The sequence below is a fragment of the Punica granatum genome, chromosome 1 (genome assembly GCF_007655135.1).
Source record: "Punica granatum isolate Tunisia-2019 chromosome 1, ASM765513v2, whole genome shotgun sequence".
Taxonomy (NCBI): domain Eukaryota; kingdom Viridiplantae; phylum Streptophyta; class Magnoliopsida; order Myrtales; family Lythraceae; genus Punica; species Punica granatum.
The window spans coordinates 43,521,296-43,543,775 of NC_045127.1; the positions used below are offsets into that span (position 1 = coordinate 43,521,296).

At 37.3% G+C, this 22,480-nt stretch overlaps 1 long non-coding RNA gene across 1 annotated transcript; it reads right to left on the reverse strand.

The window, feature by feature from the left end:
• Positions 1-18,527: 18,527 nt before the first annotated feature.
• On the reverse strand, positions 18,528-19,521 carry LOC116192321. The gene is made up of 2 exons (XR_004154048.1): positions 18,961-19,521; positions 18,528-18,791 (listed from the first exon to the last, which is right to left on the reverse strand). It is a non-coding gene; the product is annotated as an uncharacterized LOC116192321 (long non-coding RNA).
• Positions 19,522-22,480: the final 2,959 nt, after the last annotated feature.

The following is a 22,480-nucleotide window of genomic DNA, read 5'->3' on the forward strand; positions in this document are numbered from 1 at the left end:
ATTTGGAGAACGAAGTGATTTTTTTTTGTTTTATTATGGAACATACTGATTTAGCTCTGTACTTGTTTTTTTATATATTTTTCTTCCAAGGATTAAACATATACGGTTTCTAGCTTCTTCTTTTTTTGGTTGGATGGATGAATGACCTCATTTTGTTGATGTGAAAAATCAATGATGTAAATGGTGGATGATTGATGTAAATATTGATCTATCTAGCGAATCTGAAATCATTTTGAGTGGTGGGTATTCTGGCTTATTTTCTTGATTTTGACTTAAAAACTGCTAATTATAATTCTTTTGCCAAACAAAATGTTGATAGAATCTGGAGTTCGGATAATCTCACCAGGCAATACCTGTTTAATCTCAAGGAGTTCAACATGTTTCTTTTACATAATTTGCACTTAGTGTCATAACTCATAAATGATGAAAATCTCACAGGTTCAATGTGTAGACCGAAATTAATCAGAAAATTTTCTTGTGAAGACATTCTTTCTATTCTATTTCCACCTTCTGCTGATGATTAAACAATTATGAGTGCGAGTAGGTTACTAGTACAAATTAGCTATTTCTCATAGGGATTGGCTTCTCGATCGCTGATCCATTGAACCAGCTGATACAATTTCATCAACTCCGTGGTTGCTCATTAAGAACTCAAAATTCAAGGTTCCTCCTTATACACAACCTATTGCTTAAACAAGACGAAACAGTACAGCAGTTGAGCTTATAGGCAACTAAGGTGACTAATCTTAACTAATCATTCATAATCTAATAATTCACAGAATGAGTGTAGTAATAAACCCAGAAACACTAGTGACAATGGTAGGGTCACTCCCCCAACTCAAGATGCAATTGCTGCAGGATAGGCAGCCTTTTCAACCTGGCAAAATTCATCAATGTGGAGCCCCAGTGTTTGCGCTTCAGGCAAAGTAGTCATTGCAAGTAGATTATAGCCTCCAACTCCTGCTCATTCCATTCATTTACTTGCAGGTCCTTTCGCAATAACTCATGCAAGTTCCTCAGAAGGAGCAAATTTCTCCATTTTTATGATCCAAGTCATGTTCTTCAGTTCGGTAAATTTTGCTTCTGCAGATAAAGTGTAAATTTTCAACCCCAAATAAACAGCTGAGACTGAACGGAATAACTTGCAGAGCTACCTTCACAGTTAGTTTAACGCAGAAAGGAACTACCAAAATCGCAGGATAATCAACACCTACCCATCAAGCAAGATAATTGTAACACCAATTCGACATTGAATTGCATAACGATTACATCAAATCGCAGATTGAAGGGGAGGGGGGGGAGGAATAGGATAAATTCAGCAAAGAAATGGGCCAATTAAGGTAGACACCCACCGAAGATTGGCCGTGCAGGGAGATGGGTCGCCATGGCTGCTAGGGGAGCTAGTGGGGAGATGGATTGCCGCTGCTGCATTGGAGCCTTGTAGGAGACCGCGTCGGGGAGAGGAGACCGTCGCTGCTGGGAGATGGGTCCCACGGGATGGGTTCGTGGAGACAGTCGACTCTACAGTCTTCTTTGCTCATCGACAAGAAGGATGGGTCACCGCCGCCAGAGATGGTGCAGGTGCGGGTTGGAGGAATGGACGCTGGGTTGGAGAAGGCGCGGGGGGTTGGAGGAGATGAAGCCCTAATTCCAATCGCTGAGCTGCTTTCTTTTTCTAGTTTATTATTTTAGGGAGACAATTTTACTCTTTTTATTTTGGTATGTGAGTGGCATGTGCTCTTTTTTGGCCGGAATTTTGATCTGAAATTGGTTGAGGGGGCATCTTGCTTATTTTTCGGTAAGGTCAGGAGGTGTTTTGCAAAAATTTGAAGGTCGGGGTGTATAAACCCAAACTCTCATCATAGGTCAGGGGGAAAAGTGCATTTTACTCCAAAACTTTCTTTTCTATTACTATGACCTCTTATACAGTTAACAACCCTAATGCAGAAAAACGTGATCATAAATATTACTATATATGCTGCTCTTCACCCAAGAAAAAGAAATAACAGTGCGCCTGTAGAGAATTTCCTTCTTAAGATGACGATATATGATATATATGTATATATGAAAGGTTATAGAAGATGTATCAGAAATTCATTCAAGACGAATGTCCCGATCCCATGACTATACATATGATTATCGTCATTATGACTATATTACTTCCTAACGCACTTCAACGATGAGAGTCCAAATTTGTCTACTCCTGTGAAGCAACGCCGATATCCAAGAAGCCTGCAGTAGCTAGATCATCCAAATCCCTTTGCTGTTGCTGGCCATTAATGCTGTCCAACAATGAAGTTGGTGACGATGTACTACTGTAAAATCTGTATTTGGTTAATTAGGAATAAGGAGAACAACGTAATATACATAAACTCAGGATTCGAGTGATTCGTGATTTATTAATAATGGCAAGAAGAAAAATGGGGAAGGACATATTGATTATTGAGTTGCTTATTAAGTTGCTGCTTGATGGACAATCAGCCCTAAAAATAACAAGAAGCTAATAAAAAATCTTGAGCCAAATCCCAGGACGAAGAGAAGATTAGAATGCACGAATAAGTGAATTAATATAACTTAAGCATTTCTTGAAAATGAAAAGAAAAATAAAAATGGATGACCTACGTGCTAAAGATAATAATGCAGTGCACAAGGATAGACGACCTAACTATATATAGGAATTAGGATGTTAGGGGACGGACAGTCAAATCAAACCGTGAAATGCCACATTTAAAAGCATGAGATGGCAATTCCGATCCAGATCATTGATTCTCAGGATGGAGTTGCCATTATGTAGTTAGGTTGCCACAACTTGAAACTCATCCGGAAGAGGAACTAGGTCGTCCCTATTGTTCCTCTTCCGGAATGGGGATCGATTCCGTTAGAAATTTTTGTAATCTCTATCCTCGAAGAGCAAGGAAACGAAAAGGAGAAGAAGAAGAAGAAGAAAAACAAAGGAGACTAAATGAAGAGCTTAATTAAGAAGATGAGAGTTAAGGAGCTCCCTTCACTCCAATACCAAAAGGATCGAGGTAACCTCATCTCCTAGCTCATGCAAACCCTTATTCCAGTGCCCGGAAATTGGGATACATTATCGTAACCACGACTAACTCAAGTAACACTCCCGCTTGATCTCTATGATACATGTGTATCCATCCTTAACCTGGATAAGGGTATCCATAAACTAGCAGCTGTGTCTACCGTTCATCTCCCCTCAATGTTGGAGTGAGAGAGAGCCCCATTAGAACCCCCTACGCTAACCAAACCCCCTCTCGATTACAATAAGTAATATATATGTCTAGAGGATTAAATTGTGTGCTGATGTTGTGAGACCAATTGTTCATTTTCATGCTGCTTATATAGGCTCGGATCGTGCCTCCATGAAGTGATCTCCGCCGTCCAATATTTAATATTGGTGTGACTGATTTAGAATCTTAGAAAAAATTATTGTTAATGAGAGATCTCATATTCTGAAACATAATTTGTCCAAGAAAAAGTGAAATTTGTGCTGAATGAAGCATCTTTCTCCGTTTTGCTTTTTTTTTTCCCCATAATAGATTGATATTATTGGTTAGATCAACTTATGATAATAATTAAGCAAAGCTAGTTGGCTTCACCAAGTTGTTTGTACCTCAAACATAATGATTCAACTTTATTCACAATGTTAAATTGCGATGTAGTTGCTTCCTATGCAGTCAGTTCGTGCCGATTAGGTCTCACTCTTGGCATTTAACTTGATTTATTCAGATATTTAGCGGTCATATCTATATCCATGTATGTTTTAGAGCTATGTAACATGTTAAAGGGTGTCGTCATCACTCAAAAAAAGAGCGCGGTGTCTGATTATCATATTGGTGAGATGATGAGAATCAAATTCGACCTTAGTGGAGTAGACGTCATGTTTGAAATAATTAAATCAATCATGGTGTTATTTGTGGAGGAGGGGATTGATTAGAGTTTTGAGATATGGATGCTGTGCTCATCAGGGCATTTAAATTCTGTTTGGTGTATGCAGCTTTGGGAGTCAAAAGTTCTATTGGAGCTCCCTTTATTCATATTTGAATAAGGTGTTGGTGCGGGATCTCCAGGCTGACGAAAACTAGCAAATAAGATAATCGACTTAAGGTTTTATTCATCATCATAAATAGTGTGTAATCGTGATCTCTGAGAATAAACCTCCCGGATACAAAGAAGCAATGATCGACTGCGTCTTACACTGAAGTAATCAATCCCTTGAGCACCCATTAGATGTTTACAGGATCGCAAAATCTCGTTTTAAGTTTTTTGCTGTAGATTGAAAACAAGAGCAGTTCAAGAGTGTTTGATGGAGAAAACGAGAATATCATATGATGGTTCTAGAATATAATTAAAGGTTGTTGGACTGAAACCGAAGAGTCATTTTGTGCTTAGTTTTCTGAGTCGTTTCTACACTAAATAGGGTCAAATAAGATGTCATTGGAAAGCCCTAGAAGTCTAGTTTCCGATGAATCAAACTGTTCGTAATTTGGAATTGTCTAGGAAAAGTTATTGTCATTTTCGTGAGTTGTGTCCAGAAAAATCCGAGAAGATAGAATTAGAGTTAATGGGGTGTCTTGGGAAGCTAAAAAGTCCTTGTGTCCTTGTTCTATAAATAGGATGATCGTGTAAGGATATGGGCAAGTCATCTTTGAAGTAATCAATTTATATTCTAGAAGTAACTCATTCTTTGAGTTGTTCTTCTCTGACTTCGAATAATTTAGGTGGATTCCTAAGGTTCTTTGGGTCGTTCGCTCGTTGTTTTGGGGGCTTGATCCTCTCTTCTCTCCTTACCGCCATCAGATTGGTATCAGAGCCATGGTTCTTTCCATGGCGAACCGTCGACGTAGAGTACCTGACGTCAACGTGGCTCCCACGGAGCGTGACCTTCGTGATGTCGAGATGGATGAGCTGAGGAGGCAAGTGCAACAACTCCAACAGCAACTTGAGCATCTCCAAGCTAGAAACCGTGACGAGACACATCATGGTTTGGATGTTGGCGAGGTTGGGGAGGTTAACCCTTTCCATGACGAAGATTCTGATTCGTCCACCGAAAGAGTTTCTCCTCGACTTGGCCGGAGGAATCGTTTTGAGGATTATGGCGTCAAAGTCGACATTCCCGACTTTGAAGGTCAAATGCACCCAGAAGATTTCATTGATTGGTTGGCTACCGTTGAACGAGTCTTCGACTTCAAGAACATTTCCGAAGAAAAGAAGGTGAAGTTAGTTGCCATCAAATTGAAAAAACATGCTTCAGTGTGGTGGGAGAACTTGAAGAGGCATCGAGAACGTGAAGGAAAACGGAGGATTGTGACGTGGGAAAAGATGAAACGGGAGCTCAAGAAGAAGTTTCTTCCCGCAAGCTACAAGCAAGATATTTTCTCTCGGCTCTACAACTTCAAGCAAGAGGAGTTGACCGTAGAGGAATACACCGCGGAGTTTGAGCATCTCATGATGAAGTGCGATATCGTGGAGCCCGAGGAACAAACCATTGCTCGGTACCTTGGCGGTCTTCGATCCGAGATTCGTAACGTGGTCCAATTGCAACCTTATTGGACTTTCGAGGATGTTTGCAAGCTGGCTGTTCGTGTGGAGAAGCAATCTAAGGAAAAGAGTACTCATAAGACCTTGGGAAGAGACGGGGTCTCTAACCGGGGGAGTGTTTCGACTCCGAAGTCATCATCGACTAGTAAGGCTTCTTCTTCCAAGGCTACACCCGCACAAGGTGGCACTTCTCACAACACTTCAAGCACGATATCAAAACAATGCTTTAAGTGTCGAGGATTTGGTCACATCGCTTCCGAGTGCCCGAATCGGAAGATTATTTCCTTAGTGGAGGAAGCTAATGATGAGCCGGTGTACGACACTTACGGCGACGAGGAGAATGAGGTTGAGCAAGAAGAGGTCACTTATGGTGATCAAGGGAAGGCTCTCGTCGTTCAACGCATCTTGAAGTCCGCATATGTTGAGGACGATAAGTGGTTGCGGCATAACATCTTCCACACCCGATGCACTTCCCATGGCAAAGTGTGCACGATCATTATCGATAGTGGGAGTTGTGAGAATGCCATTTCCACTACCATGGTGGAAAAGTTGCACCTCAAGGTGGAGGCTCATCCGAACCCGTACAAGCTCTCTTGACTCAAGAAAGGTAACGACGTTCATGTCAATAAACGTTGCTTGGTGCAATTCTCTATTGGCACGCATTATAAGGATGAGATTATGTGCGATGTGGTTCCCATAGATGTGTGTCATTTACTTCTTGGACGGCCGTGGTTATATGATCGAAGGATGATTTATGATGGCTTTAAGAACACCTACTCCTTTGTCAAGGAAGGTGTCAAGATTATTCTAGCACCTTGTAGAATGGAAGACAAGTCTAAGGCCGTCACGGGAGAAGGGAGCTCTTATCTCTCCAAATCCCAATTTCTCCAAGTCATGGATCGTTCTTCGAAGGCTTATGCACTCGTGCTCTTGGAGGAGAATGAAGAACGAGGGGATATTCCACCCGTAGTGAAGTCTTTGCTCGAAGAATTTCGGGATGTAGTGCCCGATGAGATTCCGTCAGGACTTCCTCCCATGCGGGATATCCAACATCATATTGATTTGGTGCCCGGGGCTGCTATCCCAAGTAAGGCGGCGTATCGAATGAGTCCAAAGGAACATGAGGAGCTTCAATGCCAAGTCGACGAACTTTTGCATAAGGGGTTGATTCGGGAAAGTTTGAGCCCTTGTGCGGTTCCCGCTCTTCTCGTGCCAAAGAAGGATGGATCTTGGAGGATGTGCATTGATAGTCGGGCTGTGAATAAGATCACCATCAAGTATCGCTTTCCAATACCGCGACTTGATGATTTGCTTGATCAACTTCATGGAGCTTCGGTCTTTTCCAAAATCGACCTTAGGAGCGGATATCATCAAATTCAAATGCATCCCGGAGACAAGTGGAAGACGGCATTCAAGACGAGAGATGGTCTCTACAAGTGGCTAGTTATGCCATTTGGCCTCTCTAATGCCCCGAGTACTTTCATGCGCCTCATGAACCATGTGTTGAAAGCTTTCTTCGGCAAGTTCTTGGTCGTCTACTTTGACGATATTTTGATCTATAGTACCAGCGTGGAGGAGCATTTGGAGCATCTTCAAGAGCTCTTTAACATGCTTCGAGAGCAATGCCTATATGCCAACCTCAAGAAGTGTCACTTCCTCACAAATAGTGTCAATTTCTTGGGTTATATTGTCTCTCAAGAATGCATTCGCATGGATCCAAGTAAAGTGGAGGCGATCGTAAATTGGCCGACTCCAAGATATCTCCAAGAGGTCCGGAGTTTCCATGGGCTAGCTTCTTTCTATCGAAGGTTCATTGCGGGGTTTAGCACTCTTGTCGCTCCTATCACGGAGTGCTTGAAAGGAGGTGTATTCAAGTGGGACGAGGCGGCTCAAAAGAGTTTCGAGCTAATAATAAAGAAGATGATGAAGGCACCACTTCTTGCCTTGCCTAACTTTGAGAAAGTCTTCGAGGTATGTTGCGATGCTTCGAATGTAGGAATTGGAGCCGTTCTTTCTCAAGAAGGCAAACCACTTGCTTTCTTTAGTGAGAAGTTGAATGGACCGAGGAGGAATTATTCGACGTACGACAAGGAATTTTATGCCATTGTTCGAGCTTTGGCCAATTGGAGGCATTATCTTATTTCGAAGGAATTTGTGCTCTTCTCGGACCATGAGGTGTTAAAGTACATTAATAACCAACATAAGCTCAACAATCGCCCTGCCAAGTGGATAGAGTTCCTACAAGCCTACACGTTCTTGATCAAGCATAAGAACGGCACTCAAAACCAAGTTGCTGATGCTTTGAGTCGAAGGTGTGGATTGCTTTCATCTATGCAAGTAAAAGTGTTGGGGTTCGAGATCATCAAGGAGCTTTATGAGGAGGATGTTGATTTCTCCAAGACATGGCGTGAATGTTCCAAAGGCCCTTGGAAGGACTTTCTCGTACATGATGGCTATCTTTTCAAGTTCAATAAGTTGTGCATTCCTCAATGTTCTTTGAGGGAGGCCATCATCAAAGAAGCTCACGAGGGAGGACTTGGAGGTCACTTTGGCCTAGATAAAATGCTTCCTCTTATTGATGCGCAATTCTATTGGCCGAATATGATCCGAGACGTATCGAGACATGTGGAGCGCTGCAAAACATGTCACATTGCTAAGGCTCATTCTCAAAATACGGGCCTTTACACTCCACTTTCGGTCCCCAATGCACCTTGGGAAGATATGAGCATCGATTTCGTGGTGGGATTACCAAGGACACAAAGGAACAAAGACTCGGTCATGGTGGTGGTGGATCGATTCTCTAAGATGGCCCACTTCATTTCGTGCCTTAAGACCTTGGATGCGTCTCATGTTGCAGATCTTTACTTCAGAGAGATTGTCAAGCTTCATGGCATTCCGAGGACCATCACTTCCGATCGTGATACGAAGTTTATGAGTCACTTTTGGAGTACGCTTTGGAGAAAGCTTGGAACTACTCTTCAATTTAGTTCCTCCCATCATCCTCAAACCGATGGCCAAACGGAGGTGGTTAATCGAAGTTTGGGAAGCTTGCTAAGGTCCTTGGTGAAAGGAAATATTCGTCAATGGGACATGGTGCTGCCTCAAGCGGAGTTTGTTTATAACCGATCTCAAAGCAAGTCTACCAGTAAGAGCCTATTCGAGGTTGTTTATGGATCTAATCCTATTGGTCCGTTGGATTTGGTCCCTTTTCCAATTAATCACTCTTTTAGTAGTGATGCTGAAGAAAGAGTGAAGCAAATTCGGAGTATGCATAAAGAGGTTCGCAAGAAGATCATTCGGCAAAATGAGAAGTACACGGAGCAAGCCAACAAGTTCAGGAAGCCGACAACTTTCAAGGAAGGAGACTTGGTATGGATTCATCTTCGCAAAGAGCGATTTCCCCAAGGTCGCTTTGGTAAGCTCAAGCCTAGAGCTGATGGACCTTTTCGCATTTTGAAGAGAGTGGGTGAAAACGCATATAAGGTTGAGCTACTGGGAGACTATGGAGTTTCTGCGACTTTCAATGTCTCTGACCTATTGCCCTATGCTGAAGAAGACGAAGGGTCCGACTTGGGGACAAGTCTCTTCCAACCGGGGGAGAGTGATGGAGAAAACGAGAATACCATATAATGGTTCTAGAATATAATTAAAGGCTGTTGGACTGAAACTGAAGAGTCATTTTGTGCTTAGTTTTCTGAGTCGTTTTTGCACTAAATATGGTCAAATAAGATGTCATTGGAAAGCCCTAGAAGTCTAGTTTCCAATGAATCAAACTGTTCGTAATTTGGAATTGTCTAGGAAAAGTTATTGTCATTTTCGTGAGTTGTGTCCTGAAAAATCCGAGAAGATAGAATTAGAGTTAATGGGGTGTCTTGGGAAGCTAAAAAGTCCTTGTGTCCTTGTTCTATAAATAGGATGATCATGTAAGGATATGGGCAAGTCATCTTTGAAGTAATCAATTTATATTCTAGAAGTAACTCATTCTTTGAGTTGTTCTTCTCTGACTTCGAATAACTTAGATGGATTCCTAAGATTCTTCGGGTCGTTCGCTCGTTGTTTTGGGGGCTTGGTCCTCTCTTCTCTCCTTACTGCCATCAGTGTTGGAGACAGTGAGGGGAGACGAGAATTTCTCATAAAAATGTTCTGTATATACTTTCTATTGTGGAAAACATCTATTTGTAAAGACACTTTATGTCTCTTTGAAGGAAAAAGTCCCTTCAAGTAAGAAAAGATGACTTTACACTTGAAAGCAAATAAGCTATTAACTAACTGGTATGCCTTTTCAAACACATTTTCATACAATAATTTTCTTTCTCTCAGCATAGTACAAAACCTTTCAATATTTATAAATTTGTCCCACTTTTTGATTGTACAAAAAAAAAATAATAACTGTGGGCCGACTTCAAATTACTGAACTTAGAAAATTCCACTAAAATTTCCTACCATTTTCAAACCTGTAGTATTCCCATAATCTCATGCATAAATGCAAGGTATCTTTCGATTGAACCTCTACTTAATGAAATCATGCGTGAATTAATCTGAATTGCATGGTAGGGCAAGTTTTGAATCACCAATCTTTTCTGACTAATCCGGAGTCAATCACTCACAAGATTATTTTACCTCCAAGTTCTCAAAGTAAAGTCAATACTTATTAATGTCGGGTGCAAATATCATTTTTGTAAGTGTTTGTAAGAACTAAGCCCTAACTCCAAAAAGCGGCACCACTTCATACATTATATGATGATTTTATTGGAAGCGCCTCCGTAACTAAAGCACGCCAAGAAAAAAAATATGTTATAGGTTCTTTAAGAGCATTTGCTCATCCTTCTCCGTTCATTACGGAAAAACATAGCACTTTACTTGGAACGGTTATCTTTTGAAAATATTATAGTGTTTTCAATCATTTATACGAGACTTTGTCTCGTTGAACTCAAAGCTTAAGTTGTACCAAGCGTCAAGTTGAGATGTCATCATTGATGATTATAAATATGGGCCTAATAACATCTCTTTTGACGTTCTTAGAATTTGGTCCCTTGCAAGTCTTTTAATTGACGAATATCGGTCAATTTTCTCGACCTAATAATCCAATCATAATCTCTCATGATAAGTGAGTGTCACCTTGTGCATAATTATGCCTCAAATCAATATTTAGTGATTCTCCACTTGAAAATATGATGTACACGCAATTCCATTAATCTTTTCAATTAACACCATCATTTTGTATTATGTTGCACCGTTTTGTTGCTATATATATTGTGCAGTTGTTTCGTAAGAATCTAATTTAAGCAATTTTGTACATCTCTCAATCTTAGGAAAATAATTTCCAATGATTTCAGTAAGCATGCAAGTTTGACATTTATCAAGATTTTTATTAAAAAGGAGGAATTAAATCTATTTTAATTAGGATAAATAACACCATATGTAACTTTTTTGTAGATTTTCATAGCACGTCATATTTTCCAATAATTTCACAATATGTCTCAATTTTTTTATGCCGTGTCATTTCATCAAAATTCCGTCAAATATTAGACGAAAAGTTGACGTGCTTGTGTTTTCAAGCCAGCCAAGACGCACGTGTATAAGTGGTGGGACCTAGTCCCTTCTCAATCCTTTTTGATGTCTTTCTCGCTTCCACACAAACCTTTCTCCTCCCCTCTGTTTTCCCTCATTCCTTTTCCTTCTATCTAATCTGAAACCCTCAATTGTGAGTGAGATAAACCCTACTTTTGCATCATCGTTGTGTGGTGCGAGTGGTGGAAGAGGACTAAGAGGAAGGATTTCCGACCGATTGCTCGTTCTGTGGTGGATGAAGAGTGGTGAACCAAGAAGAACGATTGATCATAGGTGCTTTGGTTCCTTCTTCCATTTTTTTTTTCTGAGTTGGAGTAGAGCAATCGCATAAAAAAAAATTTGGGTTGTAAGTGTGATATAACTTGAAGTTTGTGGGTTGATCGTTGAAAGGGAGTGGATTCTTCATCGAGAAGGTTAGTATACTGACGAAGATTGGAGTTGACACTGATATATTCTTGTCCCTTTGTAGTTTTGATTGACTATGTAGCTTTTTGTCTAAAAATGCGAGCTCTTGTTGCAAGGAGTTGTCACATTTGTGTTGTTGTCCATTTTGTACAACTAACCCCACAATTGAAGAGAATGTAAGTGTAAAAATCAGAACTTGTCACTTTTTGTGTACTGCCATGATAATTTTCATTTGATTGATTACTCTGTCTTTGACATTTGTAGGGTGGGGAGTCAAATTGGTGTGCATTTACATCATGGATGGTACATGAAACTCATCCTTCAAGTGAGGTATAATGGAGGATCAAGTTCTATATTGACAACGGATATTGATAGGATGTCATGTATGGTGTTGAAGGACAAGCTTGATGAATTTGGGTATGCAGAATCCAAAAGAATGTGGTACATACCTCTTGGAAGTTCTTTAGAAGATGGTTTGAGGGAGATGAACACTCCTGAGGTGATGGAAACAGTTCAGTTTGGCTGGAAGTGTGAACGGATCAGAGTTTTTGTTGAAGCTGATAGAAATGAGGATGATGATGATATATATGCTAAACATAATGGTGAAGATGATTATATGGATGACATGGATGATGTGCATGATTTGAATGAATGGATAAGGTTGCGGGAATAGAGAATGATACTGATGATGATCATACTGATATAGAAGTTTATGAGGGCGTCAGTGATGAAGATGATAATGAGTTGATTGCTAGAAGGAAGAAAAGAATGGAATTCCAAAACAAGGTTGCTGCAATGAGGAAAAGCATGGCATTAAAAAGGAAGAAGAAGATTAAGGAAGCTGCTAAAGAGAATCCCAATATTGCTTATCAGGAGACAAATGCAAAGATGGCTGTGAAAATCGGGAAGAAGAAGTATAAGCATTTCAATGCCAATTGTGATGTTATTAATATCACACTTGAAGAAGACATGATTTTGCAAGTCCATATCAATTTAAAGAGGTTATAAGGAATTATGTCATTGTACATGGCTTTGAGATTTTGTAGAAGAGGAGTAATAAGCAGAACATTGAAGTTTTATGCATTGATGAGAATTGCTCATGGAAAATATTTGCTAGAATGAAGCATTTATTGTGAAGATTTACAAATACCAGCACAATTGTGGGAGGACTCACTACAACAAAACTGTCATCTACCAACGGGTGATTTCCATTAGTGTAACTCCAAAATCTGTTAGTATATCATATAAGAATGGCATACATGTCCATTGGCACAAGTAGCGTTAATATAGGGTTTAACCAACGGATATTGTGTTCGTTCGTAAAGACCTGAACATGTTCGAACGACCTACTAATACCATTAGCGTAGCATTTCCGTTGCTATAGATATCTTTTAGTAACAAAGAGGATTTGCTGTTATGAGAAAATTCCGTCAGTACATGGTAAACTACACAAATTGTTATTTAATTAGTGTAGAATGGATAAATTCTAACGAAAATTCATATTGATAATTGGGAAGTTCATTTTAGATTATTTGGCTTTTTATTCCCACATTTCATATTATTATTTAGTTTCTTTTTGTTGGACAACACAAATTATGATATATAAAACACAAGTGAAATTGTTAAAATTAATAAATTTTATTACAAAATGTTATCATATAAATATACATTTTTCTCGATACAAAATAATGTTATACTAATAACTGGAACACTCTACGTTTACATTTTTCCTCGTCTCTAAGAAAATTGTTTGTTCTCTTCCTCATCTCAACTAGTTTAGCAACTTTCCTTCGATCCACGATGATAGCTCCATTGGCACTTGCACATGTAAAAACACCTACATATATTACAAAAAAAAAAAAAACTAAACTAAATCGAACACAACTTAATGAAGGTCAAAGATATACCAAAAATTTTGATATAATATTTCATTTTCATGAAAGTCAAAAAACAAAGTCGAAGGATGAGAAAAATACCAAATGAACCTGAAATTGTAAAATAAATAAGCCATCAAATTGTTTTATTGTATTATATAATTAAAAAGGTGAAAAACAAGAATAAGACACAAAGAGAAGTGTTCCATACCATTGAAAAACAAAGGTCTTAATCTGATTGTTATTTTGCTTTGGGATGCATATGGCCTTAGTTTATCTTCAACGTGAAAAAGAATTTTGAAAATAGAGAAAAACCACAGTAGATGGTCATAGATAATTCCATATACCTCCAATTAGATTAAAAAGATACAAACTTTATGGCTAGAAAATCGTAGTGCCCATAGATCATGAGATTCAAGTATGTAAATCATACTCATTAATTCAAATTTGAACATATTCATCAAACAAGTCGGGTGAGTGTTGTTGTTAGTGTTATAAGCCATGCCAATAGTGTTTCATTCATACTAATAATTATATGCGATGAACAGGTTAGGCAAAAGAAAAAGGGTATGCTAGAACCACAAATTCCAATGGCGATCTCTTACTCTCTCAGCTTGCTGTGACTATTGATCTCTCTCCCTTTGAGGTTGTTTTGGCTGTTGATCCCTCACCATTTGAAGTTGTGGCTGCTCATCTCTCTGTTCCCCACATTCCCAACACCGACAATGGTTCAGGAAACAAACCAAAGTTACAAGCAAATGCATCAGCATAAAATTATGTCTGACTATATTTTAAGTAACCTAAAACCCATAACAACTAATCATACAGGTAAGGAGACAAAAGCCAAATACAGAAGCAGGGATTAGCAAGCAAGGTCAAACCATTAAGCAACTCATGTATAAAGAACTCTGCCAAGCTAAGAGAGGGTATGGAGTAATGACTGGAGAAAGTGGAATGTCATATATCAATGTAAGTATCGTTTCTTTTTATAATGTCAATACATGGATATTATTCTTTACTAGCTTGTGCTTAATAGTGTGCATACATGTTCAGATACCTGATCGACCATTTAAGACATGTTACATGGGTACATATAGAGGACATTTTGGTACTCCATTCCACCAAGAGACCCCAAGAGGCCAACAAGTACAGCAAGAAGTTAGGCCTAGAACAAGAGCACAGCTGCGAGCACGTGACAAACCCCAAGAAGCCATGAACAACACAAAGAGGAATAAAAAGAATTAGATGTGGTCATGGTAGTTGCTAATGGTGATGGTTTTTGGGATTAGACCAGTACTTGTTGAGATTGTATTTTGGTATATATTAACCGGTGAATGGTTGATGGAAGATTGTATTTTGTGGAAAAACTACAACTTGACTCGGTAGTATAAGTTGTAAGGATATAGAATGGTATCTTCACGTAATTGTAAGACCTACAGAATATATTTGGTTATAAGTTTGTGGAATGGTATTCTGCTTATGTAATGTTTGTCAAGTAGGTTATAAAGTATGGGATGGTATTTTGGTTATTGAATGTTTGTTAGGTGGTATAACTCGCAGCAGCTGACAAAGAAGAAGAATAAGAAGCAAATTCATGCTCCGGGAGAAACAACCCTGTTCTATCTGCAACTAAAAGGAGGAGGAAAGAAGGAAGAAAACAATGGAGGAGCGAAGGAAGAAAACAGAGGAGGGAAGGACATTAGAGACAAGAAGGAAAATAGAGAAGGGCTGGCTTGAAAACACAGCCATGTCAGCATTCCTTCTAATATTTGACGAAATGTTAACGGAATGTTGATGGAATGATGCAGCGTCAAAAAAAAAATTACGAGACATATTGTGAAATTATTGGGAAATATGACTTGCTAAATCTAAAAAAAAAAGTGACATATGGTGTTATTTACCATTTTAATTATATCAATCAAAGAGGATGTAGCATAGTGACATATACCCTCACCCGATTATCAAGAGGTTTCAAATTCAATACTCAAAAGGACAATTCGTGCCCCTTTATTAAATATTAGAATTTCTATTCGTTGTACTGGGTCCGTGACCAAAAAATCTATTTCAATCATATCAAGCATTCTTCAATAATAATAATTATTATTATTACTATTGAGATTCAACTTGAACATGCCTTCCTACATATAACCTTTCCCAACAAAAACACCACCATTGGACAGAACAAAGGGGATCTAACTCAAACCCAAACTTATTCAAAATGCTAAGAGATACAAGATTCTTCCTAAGTTTAGCACATAATAGACGTCATCCAGAACAAGCAAATTTCCCCGACCTGCCTTTCACTCATGCGGCAGATGATTCTGCCGTGTACAACACAATGCCATCCTTAATCTTCTCGAGAGTCTTGAACAGATTCTTGTCCTTGCATACATGCTTGGTAGCACTGAAATCGATCAACCTAGGCCCACCAGTCTCGAGCATATCGATTTCAGAAATCGTAGCCACAAACTTTTCATTGGCTGCAACGGATCTTTCTTTCTGAAGAAGACGACACTTTGCCTTCTGATGGTCGGGTTTTCTACAACGAAAACAAGCACCTTTCTTTCAATTTTCTTGAAAACTGCCAAATTTCTCTTTTTATTCCACGGCATTGACGTTGGCCTCTTGAGCACCCGCTCATTGCTTTCATCCTGTTTACGATACACATCTTCAAAACGAAGATGATTAGACATGTTCTCAAAGGAAATATCTTCCTTCTTATGCTTTAAACTCCACATTCATATTATGTTGCTTGAAAGTATTAAGTAGCCATGTGGCCCGCTCAACGATATTTTCATTTTTACTTAATATTTTGTATTTTCATTTTGTATATCAAATTTAAGAATTTTATATTAGTATTAAATGATATAAAAAATGCAAAAAAAATAATTTTTTATTAGATTATATGATAAATTGCTATTAAATCTGGCAAAAAAAATTGCTATTAACAATAATCTTCACTTTCATATATATATTTCTTTAAATGCCATTTTTTAAAATTTTTTTTGGTAGAGCACTCCACCTTCCGTCCACCTTCTCTTTTTCTAAAACATTATGTACTCTTTTCTAAAACATTATGTACTCTTAGCTTCTTCGTATTCTTTGCGAACTTTTGGTATCTATACGAGGAGAGTACTCATGTTACATATGAATTTCGACAAAGAATTCACAAAAGGCCACGTTCGTCACATCTGCTGATTACCATGGAAATAAAGAAAGGCTTGAATAGCATTAGAAAAAATGATTAAGAACCAAAAAAAAATCTTATGTATTATCATCTTCAATATATATATATATATATATATATATGTATATACAAATTGACAATGGAACAATAAATAGGTCATAACAGTAAAAATTGTAATGTCATAAGGATAGAAAGATCAATCATTATCTAATTGAAATTTGTATCAATTAAGTATAAGTATCATCTAGATATATATATATATATATATATATATATAAAGGCTCTGCCCCACATAATCAGCGCAATCTCCGGAAGCGTCCCACCACTACTTACAGTGGTATCATAACGGACAAAAAACCTTTCGGCGAGCGTGTCCGACATAAAGCAGCCTCATGTCACTATTTGCAACAAAAAAGGTCACTGTAGCTACAATATTTTCCCACTGGAGTCAACGGGAACCCCGCATGTGAGTGCACAGTACAAAGCTGCACAGCGTCAAGGCATCCACCACTACCTATAAGAGGACTCTCCTTCCAGTATCGAAGGACAGGACTCATCCACCGATGATACTTTCTTCTTCTTTCTCTTTTGTCTCTTCTTCTCATATGTAAACATCCGGCTCCCATAACCCGGATCCTCCAACCCCCTTTCTGAGTGTAAGTTCCAGTGTAAGCATGGATTGAGTTCTTTCAGACTCATTCCTTTTCTTTTCTTCTTCTCATGTCTTCTTTTGTTTTCCTAAACATCATGTACTCCCTTCGGCCCATCATGGGCTAAGTTTCTGAATAAATCTTCCATGTTGATCTTATATTTATCTTGATCGTCTATGCATATCAGATCCTTGTTCTTTCAGTATTCCATGGTTATCCCCTACGATAGATCTTAGGTTTATATATATATATCAATACATAATACAAGTGCATTAAATAGTCACATAAATATATAAATATATATGCAATTAACTCACATTAATAAAATATATTTATCAAATAAATAATAAATAATAAAATAAATATATATGTTCTATATGAAAATCAATTTTGGTAATTGCTTTGAATAATAATCGGTAGACAAGTGATAGTAGATATATAAAAATTTTATGTTTGTTAGTTTATTTTATTTTTTTATATTATTGGAATGTAATGCTATCTTTTTATATTTTATATAATTATATACATTTAAAGTAATTACAATTGAAAAATAAGTAAATCTGGAAAAAAAAGTTTCAATTTTAGAGTTAATTATTTTTTCATCTTATAATATAATTCATATAATCATCATAGGATTTGAAAGATCACATATGGTATATATTTAATAACAGAAACATCATCACATACTTAATTGTTTTGTTCACTCTTCAAAAATAAATTTTCATTGCAAAAGAACAATTAAAAGTAAATAGAATGGAAAAAGTAGTTAAAAAAACTTATATAAATTAGGTATTTGTGTACTATATTAAAATTTATAATGTAAAACAAATTTGTATGTTATATACATTATAGCTATAAAATCCACATTGACAATTATTATAAATTAAATTAAATCTTCTATCTTGAATAGTTGTTAAAATGATCCGTGCAACGAGCTGATTTAAAAATCTAGTGTTATATAAGAGTCTAACTACGATGTCATTTAGGATATGATTTCGGCAAATGTATTCGGAGAGAAAAATTTAAAAAAAAAAAAGCAAAAGAAAAAAACACATCAGCAACATTCTTGAAATTTAAGTATTGTCATTAAATTGATTATTTGGGGTAATTTGTCTGACCGATTTTTTTTTTTTGGTGAAACATCTCTAAACAAAACTTTTTTTTCGGTTACTATGACCTCTGATACAGTTCCCAACCCTAATGCAGAGAAACGTGCACATAAATATCACTACACTGCGCCTTCACCCAAGAAAAGGAAAAATAAAAAATGAGCCCGTAGAGAAATTCCTCCTGAAAATGACAATATTTGATATAGCTAGGTATATACAAAAGGTTATAGAAGACGCATCTGAAATTCATTCCAGACGATTGCCATGATCTCATGACTATACATAATGATAATCGTCATTATGATATATATTACTTCCTACTGGCACTTCAACGATGAGAGTCCAAATTTGTCTACTCTCCTGCAATGCGCATTCTAATCTTCTCGTTCCGGGGGAAGGACATCGTGATATATAGTTGCTCCTTGATGGGCAATCAGCCCTAAAAATAACCACAAGCTAATGAAAAAATCTCTAGCAAAATCCCAGGACGATATTGAGAATATTAGAATGCGCATAAGTGAATTAATCTAACTTAACCATTTCTTGAAAATGAAAAGGAAATGGATGCTGTGCTCAAGATAATGATGCAGCTCACAAGGATAGATGACCTGACTAGGAATTAAGATTTCAGGGGCGATTAGTCGAATCAAACCGTGAAACACCGCATATAAAAGCATGAGAGAGCAATTCTGATCCAGATCATCGATACTCCATTCCGAAGAGGAACTATGTCGTCCCTATTCCGGAATGGGGATCAATTCCATTGGAAGTTTTTGTAATCTCCATCCTGGAAGAGCAAGGGAAAAGGAAAAAAGGGACCCAAGAAAAAAAAGAGACTAAATGAAGAGCTTAATTGAGAAGAAGAGAGTTGAGGAGCTCCCTTCACTCCAATACCAAAAGGATCAAGGTAACCTCATCTCCTAGCTCATGCAAACCCTTATTCCAGTGCCCGGAAATTGGGATACATTATCGTAACCATGACTAACTCAATTAACAATCCCGCTTGATCTCGATGATACATGTGTATCCATCCTTAACCTGGATAAGGGTATCCATGAACTAGCAGCTGTGTCTACCGTTCATCTCCCCTCAATGTTGGAGCGAGAGAGAGCCCCCTTAGAACCCTCTCCTCTAATCAAACCCCTCTTGATTACAATAATTAACATATATGTGTAGAGGATTGTGTGATGATGTTGATGAGACTGATGGTTCATTTTCATGCTGCTTATATAGGGTCGGATCGTGCCTCCATGAAGTCATCTCCACCGTCCAATATTTTAATATTGGTTTGATTGATTTAGAATCTTACAAAAAATTATTGTTAATGGATAAAAGTTGGGTGTAGAGCAGTAGCCCACGCCTTCGCTGGTGATCAAGAGGTTCCAAGTTTAATACTCAGCGGAATTACCCATACCTTTTTATTAATTATTATAATTTTTATTTCATTGTACTAGATCCACAAGCTTCCCTTGAAACATACTTTGTACAAATAAAAGTGAAACTGGTGCTGAATGAAGCATCTTTCACTATTTTGCTATTTTCCCCATAATAGATTTATATTATTGGTTAGATCAACTTATGGTAATAATTAAGCAAAGTTAATTAGCTTCCCAAGTGGTTTTATATACCTCATGATTCAACTCGATCACAAGGTTTGATTACGATGTATGTACGTAGTCGGTTTGTGCAAATTAACGTTTCTTAGTTGGCACTCAACATGTTTTATTCAGATATTCAGCGGTCGTATCTATATCCGAGTATGCTTTAGAGCGATGTAACATGCTAAAGGGCGTCATCACCACTCGAAACAAGACGTGGTGCTCTGATTATCTTATTGGTGCGAGGATGAGAATAAGATTCAACCTTAGTGGAGTAGACGTCATGTTTAAGATAATTAAATCAATCATGGCTTGATGCCGTGCTGGGGTTGGAGGAGGGAAAGGCGTTGTGTTGGTTAGGGTTTTGAGAATTGGATGCTGTGCTCATCAGGGCATGAGAAATTATTATTCTCTTTGGTGAATGCAACTTTCGAGTCAAAAGCTCTGCAGTCTATTAGAGCTCCCTCATCAATATACAATATATAAAAACCGAAACGCGGAATGGAAAAACTCTATTTGAAAACCCTTAACTCCAAGTAAAATGTTGTTACTTGTTCGAATTACTCCATTGAATAATCCTCAGCTCCATGTTGAGTGGACCTTTTAATTTCAATTCAATGAATTTTACTATATTTTTTAAGTCATATTCGACGTATTTTGATTAGTCGTCTATATTATTGTATGTAATAATATATGTAATTATTTTTTGAAAAATTAAAAGATTTCTCAATATTTTGAAAGAACTCTTCGATATTGGTAATTTTTTTTCAAGTTCAATATTCCAAACGCCCTATAAATACGAAACCAAAATTCTTCTTTTCGCATCATCTTTTTATACACGTTAAATTTTCATACGCTCTAAATCCCCTCATTTTATGTTGCACCAATACAAATTATAAATTTATAATATATTTTTCTATAACAAAGAATATTCGGATTTCGCCCGACTAATCCTTGTAACCCACAATGAATTCCTAGCAAACCTACAAGACAAGTCCTCCAGCCATGCATGCCAACCCCCTAATTAATACTATAAAATTATTGACTCTCTATACATATTATCATCGCATATCATCATATGGCTTGATTACATATTTGTTTGCCATGAAGATATTTAGTTGTTTCATAATTTGTAGTATTTATTATTACTTGATAAAGTATATGATTTTTTTATTATATAGTTTTTTATATCTATATATATAATTGAAAGTGAATGATCTCATAAAATATGGGGATTCTTGATGCATATTCTGCGCATATACATAGAATATCCACCACCACAAAGCCAAAACGAAATAAATTATTAGGTGTAAAAGATTGGAATTTGATGCCTTAAAAAAGAGCCTATCTAATAATTGATGTGGTTCAAGGAGCAACATTGTTTACACCAAATTTCCGCACCAAGCGATAATTGAGGAACTCATGGCGCACGTGCCGGATAAGATGGATTTTATGGTGTAATTGGGCTCACGAGGCAGCCCATCACTACAGTAACGTAGTTTATTCACGTGTAACTGTATATGGAAGTCCCGGGACTTCTTGTATCATTGTTCTCGGGGCCGTCCAGTTGACTCGATTGAGCCGACTATGAATAGTGTTATGGGGCTGGCCGGGACATTTTCAGATAAAGTGGTTGGGAATTCTGACCGGGACCTACTTGAGAGTTCTCAAGCATCGGTGGACCAAAATAAGATGCTAACCATTACTATTTTTAAAGTGTGAAATTCTCCAATTATCACATCACATATAATATTTTCTAGGCTATCATGGCTGTTATATAAGTTTACAAGATACCGAATACATGTAAGAAAGAGAAGAAAGAGGCACGGAATCTCTGATTTAAGAGAATTGAATGTAAAAATAAAATAAAATAAAACAAAATAAAATAAAATGATAAGAACCAAATGCAAAATTTCTTATTAATTGCAGCAGACTATCTTTTTGGAGCATGTTCCTTTTTCGGTTATAAATAAGTTGGATGATACTAGAAGAGAATAACAGAGGAGTAAAATACAGAGATACGAAAAACTCCACTGATAATAATCGAATCAGAAATTCTTGATCTCATATTATTATCAGAAATTCTTGATCTCATATTAAAAGCAACGTTAGCGTACTACATCTCTTTTCTCACTAATGATACAGCTCAAAAATACAGGCCCCACTCCTTATAACATGCCATTAACTATCATTTCTTGAAGGAGGAATCTTTTCTTTTTTTTGTGTTTATTATTAAGGAATTTTATGGGTGTAATAGGAAATGTTAAAAAAGGGTCACAAAAAAAATTCCAACTAATGAAAATTAAATACATAGTAGCATCTCAGTTCCAAATCGGTCTGCGCTAAACCCATTTTTTCTTTGATTCAATACAATACATTAATTAGCAATTATCTCTAAGATATTTTTACTACTTTTTCCTGGGAAAACTTTTTCTAAAAACAATTGTTAACACTATCTTTGTGGTTGGAAATATGAAGTGCACCATCTTGAAGGTAGACTGATCTACTTGGAAAGCATTAAGCCACTCTT